We start from the raw sequence: 18,117 nt of genomic DNA on the forward strand, positions 1-18,117 counted from the left end.
GCAGAGCTTTGACAAGTGATCACTCTCACTCTCTCTCTCTCTCTCTCTACCTGCAGATTACACAGCAAATACCATGCACTCCCCCAGCCATGAATCAGTGTGGAGTGAAACAAAACAATCTAAGGACACTGTGATTGTATTAATGCTGAGTTTCTCCAGCAAGTTTGTTTTTGTAGTTACATGGTTCAGTGTGGATAGTTTACATGGTCTGCCTGTGAGGGCTGATATCAGACAGATAGAGAGGGGGCAGTGAGGGGCTCAGGGTCGCACTCCACATGACCCAGTGAGTGCAGACCCTGGCTGGGGACTGGATGCATCTCCGCCATTGCAGAGAACACAAGAGAGAAAGATCGCAAAAGCAAACAGAGCCTCAGGACATTGAATGTCATATGTACCAGATACAGTGAAAAGCTTAATTTTTTGTCCAGGTCAACTCATACAGCAGGTCATGTAATAACAAATAAATAAACAATAGTGTAGTGAGCAGTGAAGCAATAAGTCAAACAGTGCAGGGAACAGAGAAAGACAGTTAAAAACATTGCAAGAGTATTATCTTTTGCCAGTGAGAGATCCATTTATAATTTGGATAACAGCAGGAAAGAAACAGTCCTTGAATGGTGGAAGTTGGAGTTTTCAAATTCAAGAATAGAGGTGAGGAGAGTACAACTGAGGTAGAATGGGTCCTTTTATAGGTTGGTAGCTTTCCTGAGACAGTAGAGGTCCACATGGGATTGATGGATAGCCTGATCTGTATTCATAACTCTGCAGTTTCCTGTAGCCTTGGGGCAGAGCCGTTCCTGAACCAAGCTGTGATGGACCCAGACAGGATACTTTCTGGGAGGCATCTAAAAAGGTAAAGGTTCCATTATTGTCACATAATACTACATTTAGAATGTAACATACATGAAATCCCTCAACTTTTGTCTACCGTAAGGCAGACTAAAAGTTGCAAAGAGACCTCAGGCTTCTGAAAAAGTACAGCCTTTGGTGCACTTTCTTGGTTTTTGTTTTAAAATTTTTATTTACAGCATGGTAGATGCTGATTCTGGCCATTTAAACCCACTGCCCAATTACACCCAATTAACCTACAAACCCCGCATGTTTTGAAGGGTGGGAGGAAACCGGAGCACCCGGGGGAAACCCACACAGATACAGTGAGAATGTAAAAACTCCTTGCAGACAGCACCAGATTCAAACCCGGGTCACTGGCGCTGTAATAGCATTGCGGTAATCGTGCTGTACTTTTGAAATATTTATAATATTGCTTGTAATATTGACATTGCAGTCAACAACATATTTTTAAGTGCTGTCACTACTGTAAAGTTGGAAGAGCTGAACAAATTTGCACAGGGCTTCATGACCACCTGGATCCTGTGAAGTCCATCTTCTTATGTTGGATGTGATGGAAGCTACTCTCTCCCACTCTGGCTGCACAGCTTCCCTCAGCCCCAACACCTCTTCCCAGAGCCCCTTTTACAGAGAGCTTGAAAGCTGGGTTTTATCTGCCTTTCAAGCGCTGTGTGAAAGAATTGCAAGTTGGATGGGGGGGGTGGGGGGGGGGTCTAGACTTACCCATCTTTGATCCACATAGGTAGATAGTCTCAGTGGTGGAGCATAATTGACTCACAGAGCCGGCTTTTTCAGGGTCTGTGTGAACCCACAAGCCGGCTTCCTAAGACGGGTCACGTCCATGGGAATATTGCGGCTTTGCAGTATAAAAGAGGCAGTAAACCACTGTATAAATGTTTGGATGTGCTGTTTATGTGAATGGATTTGCTAGGACACACCCCTTATTGACTGTGCCCGAGACTCTTCCAGTTGACCCCTGAATAAAGGCGACTGTGCCACAGCACCCTCCTTAGTCCAGGGCAGTCGGCCGGCATGGACGGACATCCATTCTGTAGTGCATAAAAGCTTATCAGTTTCTCTACATCTTCTAGTCTCTGATGTTACTGAAGTTACTCAGGGCTATCGTTAACAGTACAATAGTGGTCACTGGCCAATGAGCTTCTAAAAGGAGGTGATGAGGGACAGAGTGGGACCTGGGAGGTCTGTCCCACACATTGTGCAGGTGTCACCAGTCCACTCTCACCGTGCTGCCTTCTGTACAGCCATCATCCCCTCATTTGTGAGTTGAGTGGCTGCACCACTCACCCTGGCCATCAGGTACCCTTCTCCACTTGGTGACTCATTGCTAGTTAGTGGAAGGCAGATATTTTTGATTCGATTTCACATTCGATTTCATACTAAATGGCCTCTTTTAACATTGATCTCATTCCTGGAAATGCAACCTAAGCAAGGCACCAGTGTGTTTCCAGCATTTTCTGGTCTTACGCAAGATTGCCTCGATCTGCTGCTTTTGCTTTTGCACTGCCTGTGCTCCTTGGTGCATTATTCCGCTCCTGGCAATCAGCCCGTGAGGAATTTCCATCAAAATCGGAACTCCTGGCCCGTGCCATTTTGCAAGAATTTGGAAGAAGATTGTCATCTGGTCTCCCTGGGAAACTCACACAAGTTGAAGAAATATCTGTCCGGTCTCTATGGGGCTCGCTTCCCAGCATCCATGCTTTGCACAGGCCGGGAGTTGCAGCTTCCATCTGCGGGCTGTAGATTTAAAAAAATTAATTGAAATGATTTTAGTTTTTTTTTTCTACTTGGTAGTGTCCTACAGTTAGACATTTTTGGTTGGAAGTGGGTAATTTTTTGAAACAGATTACAGAGGTCAAGATATGATGTTATTTTTTTATTGAGTAATATTAAGGTTATAAGACCTAAATTAAAATTAACTATGCATCAAAATGAATTTGTACAAATTGCTTTAGCAGTCTCGAGGAAACTTATCGCAAGATCTTGGAAGATTTAGTTATGGAAAGATGGCACGTAGATCTTCGTAGCTGTATACGGTAAGATCACGTATAATCTGCGAGATAAATATCACTTGTTTTGGAAAATATGGCGCCCATATTTACAAAATGTGGGTTTATACGTTTGATAAAATCTCTGAAGACCTCGCTTCTTGGTAACCTCCAATATAAGAATTTATGTTACAAAAACCCTTTATTCCCTCAGCATTCTCCGAGCCTTCTTTCTTCAGACTCTTTTTTTCTTATTTTTCTTCCTTTTTAGGGATTTGTGGAGAGGGGAGTGAGGTGGAGGTTCTTCTTTTTTATATTTACCATGTACCATGACTAGAAGATGTAGAAAAACTGATAAGCTTTTATGCACTACAGAATGGATGTCCGTCCATGCCGGCCGACTGCCCTGGACTAAGGAGGGTGCTGTGGCACAGTCGCCTTCTGAATAATTTTTAAAATTAAATGAAATGCAATTAATATTGTGGTTTAAAATATATAAATAAAATATTCCAAAAAAAAAAAGAGATTTCAATTTTAATTCAGACAAACAGCACGACGACAGGGACTTCTGGGCCACAAGCCTGTGCTGCCCCTAATGCCCCAATTAACCTACAGCACCCTCCCCCATATATTTTGAAGGGTGGGAGGAAAACAGAGCGTCCATACGAAACCCACAAGACATGGGGAGAACGTACAAACTCCTTACATACAGGACCGGATTCAAAACCGGGTTGATGGCGCTGTAACAGCGTTGTGCCAACTGCTATTTGAGATTGGAATGATTTTGCCAAGGCAAGGAGAACTAACTTTAAGGTTACTTTCACCTTGTGTATTTACAGTGGCAATCCACAGCCTCAATATGAACACAGCATTGCATAGTGAATCCATGGTGGGGGTTGGCAGCCAGCTCAGACACATAAAGAAGGCCATTAAGTGGTATGTGCATGATATTAAAATATCTGTACAGAGGTGGAAAGTTCCTTTGCCAATTTAACAAAGGGCTGATATTTTCCAGAGTTGGTGGTCTGTAAAGTTGGCTGACTACCTTCAGCTCGGAGCCCCTGCGTCTCCTCCGTTGTCTCTCCTTTCCTATGGGAGTCTCTCCTCCGTGGTTCCAGCTTCTAAGGAACTCCCTTAGTGCATGCTTCTTTCCGTTTAGTTTCCAGTCACAGTTTCTGGAAACAAAATCATTCATTGGGCGAGTTTAAAAGAAAAGAATAAACCTAAGCATCCCATTTTCCATAGAGTGGAAAGTCTTGACTGCTACAGTGCTATATTTAGACCTTTGGCAGACTGCACCTCAGCCAGGGTGAAGAACGTGACTGAGTGTTTCTTTCCATGAAGCAGAGTGGGAAGTTGCAGATTCTTTGCAGGTTTTGCGGTTTCAATGGCCTTGTTCGCTCTCACTGGCCGGACAATGCTCCTTTTATTTTGGTCACCTGAATTCGCCTAATTTTTAAACATCATTAAACATCAGCATCTCACCTTCAGCTGCCAAGGCTCCAAGCAGCTGAATTCACTCTCTGTCACCACCTCTCTCTCTCTTGTCCTTTTAAGAATCTCCTTTAAAATAGTCTCCATGGCCAAACTTTCCATCATAGAACCACAGAACATTGTAGCACAGAAAACAGTCCTTTTGGCCCTTCTAGTCTGTGCCGAACTATTCCTGTCTAGTCCCACTGTCCATATCCCTCTATACTCCTCCCATCCATGTGCCGGTTCATATTTTTCTTAAATGTGAAAATTGAGCTTGCCTTCAACCACTTCAGCTCATAGCTCATCCCACACTCCCACTACTCTGTGTGAAGAAGTTCCTCCTAATGTTCCCCCTAAACTTTTCCACGTTCACCCTTAACCCATGTCCTGTGTGTCCTCTGGCTTGTATCTCACCTAACCTGTGGGAAAAACCTGCTCTCGTTTACTCCATCAAAACCTCTCATAATTTTAAAAACCTCTATCAAATCTCCCCTCATTCTTCTACACTCCTGTGAATAAATTCCTAACCTGTTTAACCTTTCCCTGTAACTCAGTTCCTTAAGTCCAAGCAACATCCTCTTAAATCTTGTCAATATCTTTCCTGCAGTTAGGTGACCAAAACGTTCCCACCTTTCCCAACATTTTAGATAGTTTCATAATTTGTTTGGTAATTTTCCTGTGAGGTGGCTTGGAACATTTTACTTTTGAAAGGTGTCATATAAATGCACAATGTTATTGTTGCTTTTAATGTCCACATGAATCCATATGCACACGACCATCACAATCGGTTGCCGTGGGGTTGAACTGTTGCAAATATACAAACTGAGGCAACTGACCTAGATGCCTGTGTATTCTGGTTCATGTGAGTGCAAATGTATAATGGCTTTCATAACCTCAAGCTTCCTTTGAAGCAGCTTACAGTGTAATACTGGTCCTCAGCTGCTTACTGCCACTGGCTGGTGGTAGCATGGAGTGAAATTGGGCTTCAGATTTTGAACTAGTACGCAACTTTCTGGAGGCAGCAAGTCTACAGCTCTGCTGACACCAGCTTGTGTTGAATTAACATGTGGTGCAACGTCATCACCTTGCACAAGTACATTGGCCAAACTGTCTGTGGGTGCCAGAATAGGAACATTTGCTTCCACCCAATCCTTTGCAAAAACATCATCTGGCTTACTGCAGTATTCACAACTAAATATAGGAGTGGGCACTGTTTTCTTACTGTCTCACCATCCAGAATCCAATACAAGCACAGTGGGTTTGTGGAGACCAGCAAGAGTTGACTAAAGTTAAAGTGGAAGAGTGACTCTCTTCCAGATTTCTGGTTCAAGGGTTGGGCCTGGGTCAAAAAGAACGCTTACTTGAATTAAATTTAAAATCGAACCAGAGGAAAGCAGCATCCTGTCCATAGGCTGTCGGTGATGTCCGCAGCATACTATTATGTGGTGGCTCTGAAGGAAATTGGAACTAAGTGGTATATGTCATGACCACAGGACACCCTGAAGGATTTCACGACCAATAAAAATCTTCTGCATCGTGTTGTTGTAATGTGGCAATCAGAGTTGAATTTTGCATAGAATGAAGGGATAACACTGGAAAAAAAAACCCTGCTTTTATTTAGATTCGATGCGTCAATATTGAGCAAGGCATCTTTTTGTGTAATGGGGAGCACTCACTTCCACCCTTGAGGTTAGATAACATCACATCCTAGAAGCAGGTCATCTAGCAGAGAGGTGGGAAGGAGCAAGAAGAATCCACTGGGATTCAATCCAATGGGATGCCACAATTTCAGTCAAGGGTAGGTTAGCCACCTCTCTTATATTCAACAGGACTTCCTTTATTCCCTGAAAGAGATCTGCAAGGGAATGTCCAGTTTCCCTGACCTGATTATGACAGGTATGACCTGGACTAGGAAAGACGCAATGCAAACTCACTGCAAATAGAAATGTTCTTTTTGCAGACATAGTTATTCTCCAATGGGAACTTCTAGGGACCACTAGAATAAATGTTTCTTGACAAGGCATGGCTTGTGCTCACAAAACAAATACCACCCACATGCTGGAAGACCACAATATAAACAAGTGTCAAAGAGTGACCTTTGGCTTGATCCTGTATTGAAGGAGGGCAGTGGGAGGATTCAAGAGGAGAGAGAAAGAAGGGAGGAGGGGAAGGACTTGAAAGGGAGGAAGAGATAGAAGGTGGGCTGATGCCTTTGATGTTGAGAAATCTCTTCCTCCATCTTAAATTTATTCGGTGACTTGGTCTCCACCATTTCTGCAGGAGACAATTCCACAATTCATCATCTTTTTCCCCTCGGCCTCAATCCTAAATATCATACCCTCTTTCTTGAGATTGTGACTATTGTTTGTAGATCACCCCAATCAGGGAAATGTGTTCCCTGCGTCTGGTCCGTCCTGCTGTGTCAGAACTGCATACATTTCAATGGGATCCTCTCTTATTCTTCTGAACTCCAGTCAATACATGGCTGAGAGGGGAGAAGAGAGAGGGTCAAGGGGTGAAGGGGGAAGCAGGAAGGTGTTGAAAGGGAGAGGGCTGTCAAAATAAAAACAGAAACTACGGGAAATATTCAGAACTCACAGCATCCGTGGGAAGAGAAATACACTGACTTAGTGTGGCACGGTTAATGTGGCGGTTAGGACAACACTGTTACTGCGCCAGAGATCGGGACTGGGTTCTCCTGTGTCTGCATGGGTTTTCCCCAGGGGGGCTCCAGTTTTCCCCCACCCTTCAAAATGTATTGGGGGGTGTAGATCAGCTGAGTGTACTTGGGCAGCACCGGTTCGTGGGATGAAAGGATCCTTGCATGTATGTCTAAAAAGTTCTCAGGTCGTAGACTCCTTCATCAGAACTGGGAAGGAGAGAAAAAGAGATCGGAGGGAGGTTGAGGAAAGGAAACGATGGGGTAAAACGGGAGCAGTTTTTACGGAGGGCCAGCACTTCGAGGCCGAATCCATCAACGGAGAAAAATCAGCATTTACCTTTTTCTAGAGCAGCTCATCTTCGCTTTTATGCGGAGCGGCACTTTAGTGCAGGCGGGGCAACTATTGCCGTGGCACCGCCCATCGACATAACAACATAAATACATGGCAAGCAATGGCCGCCTTTGTCACTCATGATCCCCCATGCAGCTATGTGTGGGATTTATGGTGACATTGAGGGCAAGGTTGTTGTTGTTGCACCATTCAGCCAAGTTTTCAATCCTGTACGCTGACTCATCCCCTTCCTTTATACAACCCCCTACCGTGGTATCGTCAGCAAATTTGTAGATGGCGTTCTTGTCATACTGAGCCACACAGTCATAGTTGTAAAGTGAGTAGAGCAGGGGGCTAAGAACACAGCCCTGTGGTGCTCTGGTACTGATAGAGATTGTGGAGGAGAGATGTTCTTACCAATCGTCACTGATTGTAACAATCAAGACCTCAGTGGGAGATTTAATGTGGCTGGTAGCAGGAAGCTCAGGATTAACCCAGCGGACTGATGCTCGGCAAAGCCATCATCTGATCTACATGTGGATTCTCCAGGGCAGAGGAGACCACGCTCTGAATACTAATATGCACCAGATTGGAAGAAATGTGAGTGAATCACTGCTTCACCTGGAAAGATAGTTTGGGTCCCTGCATGGTGGGAAGAGAAGAGGTGAATGGTGAAATGGAAAGGTGCCGTAAGAAGTGGGGTGGAGGGAGGGGTGCGTGGTGGTGGTTGGTGGGAATAGAAGCACAGAGCAAAGAGGGGGTGAAGGAAATTGACCCTGCAAAATGCTGAAAGGGGAGGAAAGGGGAGATAGGTCAGGTGGTGGAATCTCTTTGAAGGCAGCAGAAATTGCAGACAACCATCTGTAGAATGCTGAGGCAGGTGGGGTAGAAGGCAATTCTATCATTGTTCCATTTGGGAGGAGAGTGGGTGAGGGCTTTGGTAGCAATGGTAGAGAGAAAACCTCAGTTAAGGAAGATGTTTTGGAGGCAAAGGGATGTTCTCAGAGATGCTGATACTGAGGTCCAGTATTAGTCAGGGCACCCTTAGCTGCCCCAGACAATATCAGTGCGTATTGCCCTTTTACCTCTCTGTTTAGTTTGACCCAGATAGCTGGCCTACAAGCGTAGTCTATGCTGGGATTCTGCGGAAGGTAAAGTGCTCATTGGTCCAAAGCTGCCTTCAAATATACAATTGAACTCAATTGGGAAGATCCCTCCCAGTATGAATGTTGGGTGTCCCTTGCAAACGTATCTGGCAAGACAAAACAGGCTTCATCTACACCAGTGGTTTTCAACCTTTTTTAATCCCCAATCACGTGCACCTATGGCATGGATGCTCTGTAAGGGATTACTTAAGGTGTCACGTGAGTGGAATTAAAAAGATTGAAAACCACTGAATTGAAACCATCCTGATGAGAAGGATGAGGTCACCCTCTCTGTCAATTTCATTCCACCTGTGTTCCAGAGATTAACCTCCACAGTAACCAATCAGGAGTTGGAATTCAGTCCAATACAGCAAAAAACAACCCAGGGTCAAATGAAATCACCTTTTTTTTCCTTTGTGCTTACAGAAAGTTAATAATTTTCTTTTATTCTTTGTAACTGCATTTCCGGTTTTCCTTTTATCTCATGTCTCAAATTCCAATCAAATGGGTCATTCTTGTCTGGAATTACACTTGCTGAACAATCTCGTCCTGAGTGACATTGTAGCTTCATTAACTAACAATAACAAACCGACGTTTCTTGCCCTGAGCCATTCAATAAATGGGTCTTGGATATTTTCTCGTGGCCTGGCTTGAATTTCCACTGGCCTCGTCCTGCATTGCTGCAATGGCAACCAGTTGCTGCAAGGCAATTTTCAAACTGATGGGGATTGAGTGTGTTATTGATTTCAAGGACTGTCCTCTTCAATCCTGTCAAGGTCCAGAAGTGATGAGTCAGCTAATAGTATTAACGTGAGTCCTAGACAACATAATCAGATCATTTTAGGATAAAAATTTTTTCCTGAAAATTGTTTTCTCACGAACTTCACATTTCTTTCTTTGTTGAAGTAAAATGGTGTGCAGGGTCTCACCCAGGAGAACTCAAGCATGCCCTGAGAGTCTGTGCGGCTGCGGGAGGCAAATCCACAGACATTCAGTGACTCTATTTCATCTTTTTCTCCTATTGTTCAGAGCACCAGGCAATGCTCATGACGACTCTTAGTTTACCTTATGGCAGGCAAAAGATAAAGTGCATCATGTATGTTATAATTGTTAATATATTATTAGATGACAATAAAAGGAACCTTGAATCTTGAGAGAGTTAAACAGGAAAGGCTGCAGACGCTGTAATTGTGCTGCAGTACACAAAAGTGTTGGAGAAACTCAGCAGGTAATGCAGCAGGAAGTGAGATTTAGGCCTATATACACCATGGTTACAGGTCATTTCAGCCCATGAGGCCGTGCCACCCAGTTATACCTAATTGACACCCCCCCCCCCCCCCCCCGACCCACACCCCCACCCCCGGCTAGGTTTTGAAGGGTGGGAGGAAATCAGATCACCCAGAGAAAACTCACAAAGACACGGGAAGAACGTATGAACTCCTCACAGACAGATTCAAACCCCAATCATGTTAACCATGCCACTCCCTGGTACATGAGATACAAACCAGAGGACATTGATTAAGGGTGAAAGGGGAAAAGCTTAGGGGGAACGTAGTGGGATTGAGCAACGAGCTGCCAACTGAAGTCATGAATGCAGATTCCATCTTAACATTTAAGAAAGATTTAGACAGGTACATGGATGGGAAGTGTATGGAGGTCAGTGGGTCGAGGCAGAATAATAGATTGGCACAGACTAGAAAGGCAGAAGGGCCTGTTTCTGTGCTGTAATGTTCAGCTCCTGAATACCAGGGGGAAATCAAAACCCATGGGACGGTGATGAAGCTCAGATAGGATCTTCTTGAAACAGTGTGTGGTCTACAGCTGCTCCTCTGTGAGCTGACGCTTCACAAGTCCACAAGGTTTAAAATCGCTGGCCAATGGACAGTCACTGAGCCACAAAGAAGGGGTGACTACTCAGTTATCACTTATTTTCTAACTTTCCATTTTATGAAGTCATCAGTAGAATTACGTTTTACTTTCCTATAATCCAAAGGCTTGTTAATACTGGGCTGTTTACCATTTCAAATGCGTAAGACCACAAGCACTGGAAATTAGCACTGTTTTTAGCATCTCAGGAAACTGCTACTAAGAACAGGATGCTCCTTGGTTTCAAGTTCACACACAAGTTACTCAGAAGACTCTGAGTAAAACAGTGCTCCCCTGCTCCTCTCCCATTTCCCTTCACCATAGGACTGTGGGGAAATCACCTTCTGCTGAGAACTGCTTCTGATTCAGGAAAATAAACAGGTATCGGCTGATGAGCAACACCCTGCTCTCAGAGAATCCTCTGCTGACCGTTTAAGGTGAAGCAGGGGGTTTGGAGGACATGTGACCCAGACAACACTGGAGGAAGAACTGATCAAAGAAGCAGCAATGAGACATAAACACAAACCACACACCACAGGATGCTAAAATTCTGATCCCAACATCTGCCCGGTTGTGACTCAGACAGTCCATTTCTTTTGTGGAATGGCTGACCACTCCTACAATAATTGGTGTAATTTCTCCCAATTGCTTCAGTGCACTTTTCTTATGATGGGCCAATTAGGTCTCCAGTTCAACTAGTGATACAGCTGGCCCAGCCAAGATGGGAATGATAATTCTGCCGTCAGCATTCCTAGGCCACAGAGTCTGGATTACACTCCAATCTACACACCAGTGGCCCCGTTAGTCAAAGCTGTACTGGAAATTATTGGCAAATAGCCAGTTGCCAGGAAGTGAGGCTGGTTGTTTGGCTCCATGATATCTGCAAGGAGTGTGCAAAAAGGAAGGATCAAGATCAAGCAAATAAAAAATGAATGCTGATAAGTAGAGGTGCACCTTTAAGAATCGAGAAGGCCACATTTTAGGACTTTGATATAGGATTGACCAAACACTGCCATTTAGTGTTACTTGAACAGTTATGTGTCTACAAGTGGCATCAAGTAGTCAAGAATATGTAATATAACACAGTCACAGTAATATAGATAGAGACGGTGAAGCAAAATATTGCAAGACTCACTTCAAGACAATGTATGAAAACTGATCTGTGGACATAGGAGCAAAAATAGCCCATTGAGTCTGATCCATTTTCCTGCTCAGCCCCATTGTCTGGCCTTCTCCCCATATATTTGATGCCCTGGTTAATCAAGAACCTGTCAAACTTTACCTTAAATACACTTGGCCTCCACAACCTCCTCTGGCTAAGGAAATTTCTCTGCATCTCTGTTCTAAGTGGACACCCTTTAATCCTGAAATTGTGCCCTCTTGTCCCAGATTCTCTACATCCTTTCTTCATTGACTCTGTCCGTGACTTTCAACATTCAAAATGTTTCAATGAGATCCCCTCTCCCTCATTCTCCTAAATTTCAATGAGTCCAGGCCAAGAGCTCTTCATATGATAACCCTTTCATTCCCAGAATCATCCTTGTGAACCTCCTCTGAACCGTCCCGAATGTTGACACCCCCTTTCTTGAATGAGGAGCTCAAAACTGCTCACGATGTTCCAAGAGCATATTTTTGGAATAGCAGTAAAGAATTCAGAAAACGAAACGACCAAAAGGCTGAGTTAATTTATAATTCCAATTTCACACGGGTAGAGCTAAATGTTTGAAATGAAATTGGAAAAAAGCAGGAACATTCAACAGATTAGCATCCGTGGGAAGAGAAACAAACTAATGTTTCAGGTCAGCTCTGTTTTCATTTCAGATTTCCAGCATCTGAATATTTTAAAAAAAACTTTTCTCCTACTTGATGGTTTCATGGGTTTACAATGTTTTTGAAAGGGAAATGTAAATATAGTTCTGAGAGCCAAGTGGATCACGTGACATGACTGTTACATCATCACACCAGACCCTCGCATTTCACCGAGAACTACTGACTTCAGTTAAGAATGCTGTTTTGATACTTTGATACATATTCTTTGCAAAAGGAGACACAAAAGAACCTGCGACAAGAAAGAATTGCATTTAAGAGGACATTGGTCTTGAGATCCACCTTTACAGACGATGGAATAATTTTGACATGAACATGTCTTCTTCTTCTTCCCTCTTCTGTGGCATAAATTTCTGTGGTTTTGCAGTGCAGTCATTGCTGTAATCAAAACAACACGACTAACAGCCAGATAATTTTACTCAGGTACAGGCTAAGGGAAAAATGCCATCTGATAAATTTGAAAAATTTCCATCATCTTTTCCAAAGCAGAGCCATGGGGTGTGGGGGGAGGGGGGGTCCTTTTGTATCAAGACAAGAGATCAAGGCTAAGCAGCATTTTTGTGGTATGAAAAACGAATGTCTGCAGATTGCAGTAAAAACACAGAAATGCTGGAGGATCTCAGCCAGTCTTGCAGCACCCGTAGGTATATTACTGACGTTTCGGGTATGGTGTTTTGCTGGAGCGGCGACCTCGAGTTTGTGCACGTCTCTCAAGCTAGCCCTGAACCCGCAACCTTCTGATCCAAGAGATAAGAGTACTCTATTTGACTGAGCCAAGGGTGACCTTTCATGACTCACTCATGATCTGATGATCCTCAAATCATACTGCTTTGATAGCAAGCATATCGGGCCAGTAATCAAGGTGAGTCTCTCCCCCGCTTTAAAAGCCTGATCTTTTTTAAAAAATTCAGTCTTTGTGGACGCAACGTCACATCTATATGTGAAATGGTAGTTTTACGAACTGATTGTGAAATCAATATTCCAGATGCCTGAGAGGCACAGTTAGTGTAGTGGTTAGCACAATGCTGTTACAGCGCCAGCGACCCAGGTTCGAATCTGGTGCTATCTGTAAGTAGTTTGTATGCCCTCCCTGTGCCTGTGTCGGTTTCCTCTCCAGTGTTAGTAGGTTAATTGGACACATATATGTATTTGGGCGGTGCTGGCTCATGAGCCGGAGGGACCTATTAACATGCTGTATCTCTAAATTAAAATAATAAATAAAAATTAAATTTTCTGCCTTTAATAGATCATAGCTCAGTACAGACCCTTCTGCCCACAATCCTGTACTGACCTACTATAAAAGAAACCCCCCCCATACTCACTTATCCTCTGATTGTCTTTCATCACGTGTCTGTCTAAGGGTCTCTTAAACGCCCCTATTATTCCAGCCTCCACCACTGCCCCGGCAATGCATTCCAGGCACCCTTGTTGATAACTCTATGTTGTTTGTACACCAAAAAAAAGCTTGCAATAAGAGGCAAGTTCAAGAAGTGACTCAAAAATGGTTAAGACAAGAAGTTCTTTCCAAACCCTGAAGTAAAGTAACTCGCAGCTCAATTAGCTACTCACAGAAGTCTGACTGAACATATGCACGGACCAGATGGGCCAAATGGCCTGATTGGGTACTGTATTGGCTGGACAATTATGGTCAGACAGTTGACAGACCATGGAAATGTATTAAAGCTACCTGCTGCTGATGTTTACCACAAAGGTCATTTGGTTCAATAGATCACACTTGAATGCATGCTCCACATCACACCTATGCGCCTACAGTCAACATTCTCCCCTCTCTGTTTCTCCTGCTGCAGGGGTGGTGCTGAAAAGAGCATGTAGCACATCTGCCTGAGTTGACGAGGTTGTGGGTTTTGAAGGTGTGATTGTGTAGCCTGAGTGAGTGACTGCAGTGGGCTTTGAAGGTGACATGCAGTGCAGCCACCGTGTGCTGGTGGGCGAGGAAATAAATATTACCAATCAAGCACCCACCTTATGTCTTGCATGGAGCAAAGTTTCTTGAGTATTGTGGGAGTCAAGGGGTGAGTCACTTACTGTATGACACCAAGCATCTGACCTGCTCTTGCAACTACAGTATTTATGAGGCTGGTGCACTTTATCCCCAGATCAAGATGGAATCTCAACGGCAGGTGGAGAAGTAGAGATGGTCATTTTCTGACACTCTGTGGCACGTTACTTGCCACTCATTAGCTCATCCCTGATAGCTCACTGTAGCCTGTTGCTTGCAAGCATGGAGTGATTTATTGAACTAAAGGGCTTGAATGGAATTAAACCTTGTACAATTGTCAGCAAACATCCCCACCACCAATCTGATGGCTGGACGACCATTAATGAAGCCACTGAAGATATTTGGAGTATCTTGCAGCGATAACCTGAACTAGGATGATTTGCCTCCAACAAGCACAATCCTCTTCCTTTAAGAAAGGCATGACTGTAACTATCAGAATGTTTTACCCTTGAACTTGATGCCACCCACAGTAAAATGCTCCCTGATCACGTCTTTCTCTGGGAAACACCTCTCTGTCTACGCTTGGGGCAAGGTCTGAAAATGAGTGGTCCTGGCAAAATCCAAACTTGGTAAGTCACTGGGGAAGGCCGTGGATTTTTATTTTGTTCAGTGGGACAGAGCATGTGGAAATGAGGAAGGGCTCAGGCCCGAAACGTTGGTAACATATTTTTACCTCCTATGGATGCTGCAAGACCTGCTGAGTTGAGATTCAGATTTCGGATTCATTGTCAGTGTACATAAATTACATCACATACTACCCTGAACCTGGCGGAGGGGGAGCAGCTGTTCCTGAACCTGGTGGTGTGAGTCTCGTGGCACCTCTACCTCTTTCCTGATGGCAGCATTTCTTCAGCATTTTGACTCATCCCTGGGGAAACATTGACACCACAGCTGCCTTCACTTTACGGATGATTAGTGAGTAATTAGCCGAAATAAGTTTGTGTGTCAGGATGCACTTGCACAATTGAGAAATTGAGCACATTTTCCGGCCTAATCGACTGCATTCAGAGTACCTGGTCCAGCCTCCTCTACATTGATGAGACCAAACTCAGATTTGGTGACCATTTGTGTGTTAACTTGGGCTTTCTATGAGCAACTTTTTTTACTACCCCAACCATTCCCACAATGACTAATCTGTCCTCCGCCTTATCCATTGTCAGAGTGAGCCTGAACTTAAATTTAATTTAAAAAATAATTTAGACATGAGTAATGAGCCCTTTCGGCCCACGAGCCCCTGCTGCCCAATTACACTCAATTGACCTACAACCCCCAGTACGTTTTGAAGGGTGGGAGCAAACCAAAGTCCCTGGGGATTAAGTATACTTCCAAAGTGTCCTCCTTCTTTACATTCTTCATAGATAAATATTACTAAAATTTGTGAATATTAGATTGCTTTTGCATTGTCAGAACTCTGGAATGTTGATTATGAGTTGAACATCAATGAGATGAAGTTTATCTGCAGGAAAACTTCTGTAAATGGAGCCATCTTTTTTGGTTTAATGCTTTTCATTCTTGAGTGCAAATAAACTGGTTCTAGCAAAACACAGGGACTTTTCCCAAGCAGACACAGGGGAAAAAAGAACAAACTCCCCTCAGATGGTAAGGGATTCGAACCCCGGCCCCAATTGCTGGCACTGTAACAGCACTGGCTAACCATGTTGCCCGTCATGCTAATTAAACACAGAAAAAGTGAAGCATTCAGTGGGTCAGGAAGCATCTGTGGAAAGAGAAACAGTTACGGTAATATTTCAGATCTGGAACCTTTCATCACATCTGGGAATTAGTTTCTTGATATTTGTGGTGAAGGATGGCATTGTGAAGAAACACACCAGCTCCCCATCTTCCTCAGCAGTTTGCAGACATTTCGTATGACATCGGAGACCTTGGCAAATTTCTACAGATGTGTGGTAGAAGGTGTGCTGACCGGCGGCATCACAGACTGGTATGGGGACACCAATACCCCGTGGAGTATAAAGCTCTGCAAAAGGTAGTGGACACAGCCCAGGACATCACAGGCAAAACACTCCCCACAGGGAACACTGCTGTCAGAGGGCAGTAGCGATCATCAAGAAACCACACCACTCAGCACACATTCTGTTCTCGCTGTTGCCATCAGGAAAGAGGTATCAGTGCCACAAGACTCACCACCAGGTTCAGGAATAGCTACTACTCCTCCACCATCAGACTCCTCAACAATAAACTCTTACTTGTTAATTTAATTAACAATTTCATTAATTTTTTTTACTCTCTTCATTGCACAGTCTATTTGTTTACATTTATTATCTGTTTACAGCTTTTTTATTTCTTTACATGTGTAGATTTTTTTGCAATATCAATAAGTGGTAATTCTGCCTCACCCACAGGAGAAAATGAATCTCCAGGTTCTGTGTGATGTCATTTATGCTCAGACAATAAATCTGAAATTTGAAAATTGAATTAATTTAGATGAAGTCAAGCTTTTTTTGAGGGCAGGGATGAGCCCAAAATAAATCACCACAGCTCTTCTGGGTATTGATACATTTGGTCAACACCTATTCTAACAAACCCTTTCATAGCCTTGAAGTCCCTGTTCATATTATGCCTCAGTAATTCCTCTCTGGAGATAAAGCCACATCTTATTGGCAGGACTCTCTAGACAGGGCAAGTTGGAGAGTTCTTTAGCTTGAAAGTCCATGCTGAGATCAACAAAGTTAGAACTTCTCTCAGTCTCTCTCACTTCCTGTCTCATGAGCTTGGTGATATCAGTCATTACAGTGTTTGAAATATTTTCCTTTTCAGCAAGGCAGATGTTATAACTGAAACTCGTCCTCATGTCCAACCATGGGATTAGCCTCAACGTGGCAACCAATTTATTGCAGCACATTGATAATGTGACAATAATGTATAATTGGCTCAAAGCCTAATCCACTGACATGGGGCAGCAGTGCCCCGGTGATTTATCACATAACTTCCCTACCCAAACAAACAGAACCTTTCTTTCCCAGCATAAATATCATTTTTTTTAAATTGGTGTCAGTTTCAATTACCATCTGTTATTTCATAACGTTCATGGCTGCACTAATTTATATTGAGGACATTGATTCAGACAATGCAGAAATCTGGAGGGAAGCTTGCTTGACTCATTCATGGCAATGTGGGCTTTGCTGGTAAGGTTAGAATTTTTTGTCCTTCTCTAACTGCTCATGAGCTGAGTATATGTGACTGGGCTTTGGCAGAAGCCAGTTAAAACCATATTATCCTGTTTTTGGAGTCCCATGCAGACCACACCAGACCAGGTCTCTGTCCTTCAAGGTCATTGGTGAATGAGAGAGGCAGTTTCACGGTCCCATTACTTTTCCCATTTACTTTTGGTTCAGTTTACTCCATTTTAAACCCCACACCTGCCTTTCTGGGATTTAAACCAGCTTCTGGATTTACTGGACCTCGACTTGAAAACCAAAACTCTACTGATTTCCAGCAATCTCACAATCTGCATTGTCTCTCTCTCTCTCTCTCTCTCTCTCCCCCCTCTCTGTGCTGTCCTTGTTCACCTTTCTCTATTTGCATTCCTCCAGGCAGATCTGCCACAATCAACATGCATTTCATTTCCCTCTCTCTCAAACAGTAACATCAACAATTGTGCCACCTGGACAACTTTGGTTTCTCCCACAGGCATTCCCTTTGTTCCTTCCACCCACCCTCAATCTGCAATTTAAAACACATTTGCATTCTCACGCTCACGTTTCCAGTTCTAACGAAAGGTCACTAACTCTTTTTCTCTATACAGATGCTGAATTGCCATCTGGGTTCTGCACCATTTTCTGCTTTGATTTTTCACGTAGCAACTCAACTCCTTAGGCCCTTTTATAGTGAAAGAAAAAGCGATTTGTAAGGACAGGTTTCCTCTGCCTTTAAATCGCTCCACTACCTCCATAAAAAGGTCCATATTCCTTCCC

The 18,117-nt window shown here is 43.6% G+C and overlaps 1 long non-coding RNA gene across 3 annotated transcripts; it reads right to left on the bottom strand.

Annotated features, from left to right (window-relative positions):
• Positions 1–258: 258 nt before the first annotated feature.
• On the bottom strand, positions 259–5,779 carry LOC138758726 (uncharacterized). 3 transcript variants are annotated; one of them, XR_011354403.1, is made up of 4 exons: positions 4,962–5,035; positions 4,139–4,304; positions 3,901–4,030; positions 259–845 (listed from the first exon to the last, which is right to left on the bottom strand). It is a non-coding gene; the product is annotated as an uncharacterized lncRNA (long non-coding RNA). The 3 variants fall into 3 exon arrangements; XR_011354401.1 differs by lacking the exons at positions 4,139–4,304; positions 4,962–5,035 and adding an exon at positions 5,693–5,779 and having other exon boundaries at positions 265–845; XR_011354402.1 differs by lacking the exon at positions 4,139–4,304 and having other exon boundaries at positions 265–845; positions 4,962–5,038.
• Between the last annotated feature and the right edge of the window lie 12,338 nt (positions 5,780–18,117).

Source organism: Narcine bancroftii, chromosome 3 (assembly GCF_036971445.1).
Source record: "Narcine bancroftii isolate sNarBan1 chromosome 3, sNarBan1.hap1, whole genome shotgun sequence".
NCBI classification, from domain to species: Eukaryota; Metazoa; Chordata; class Chondrichthyes; order Torpediniformes; family Narcinidae; genus Narcine; species Narcine bancroftii.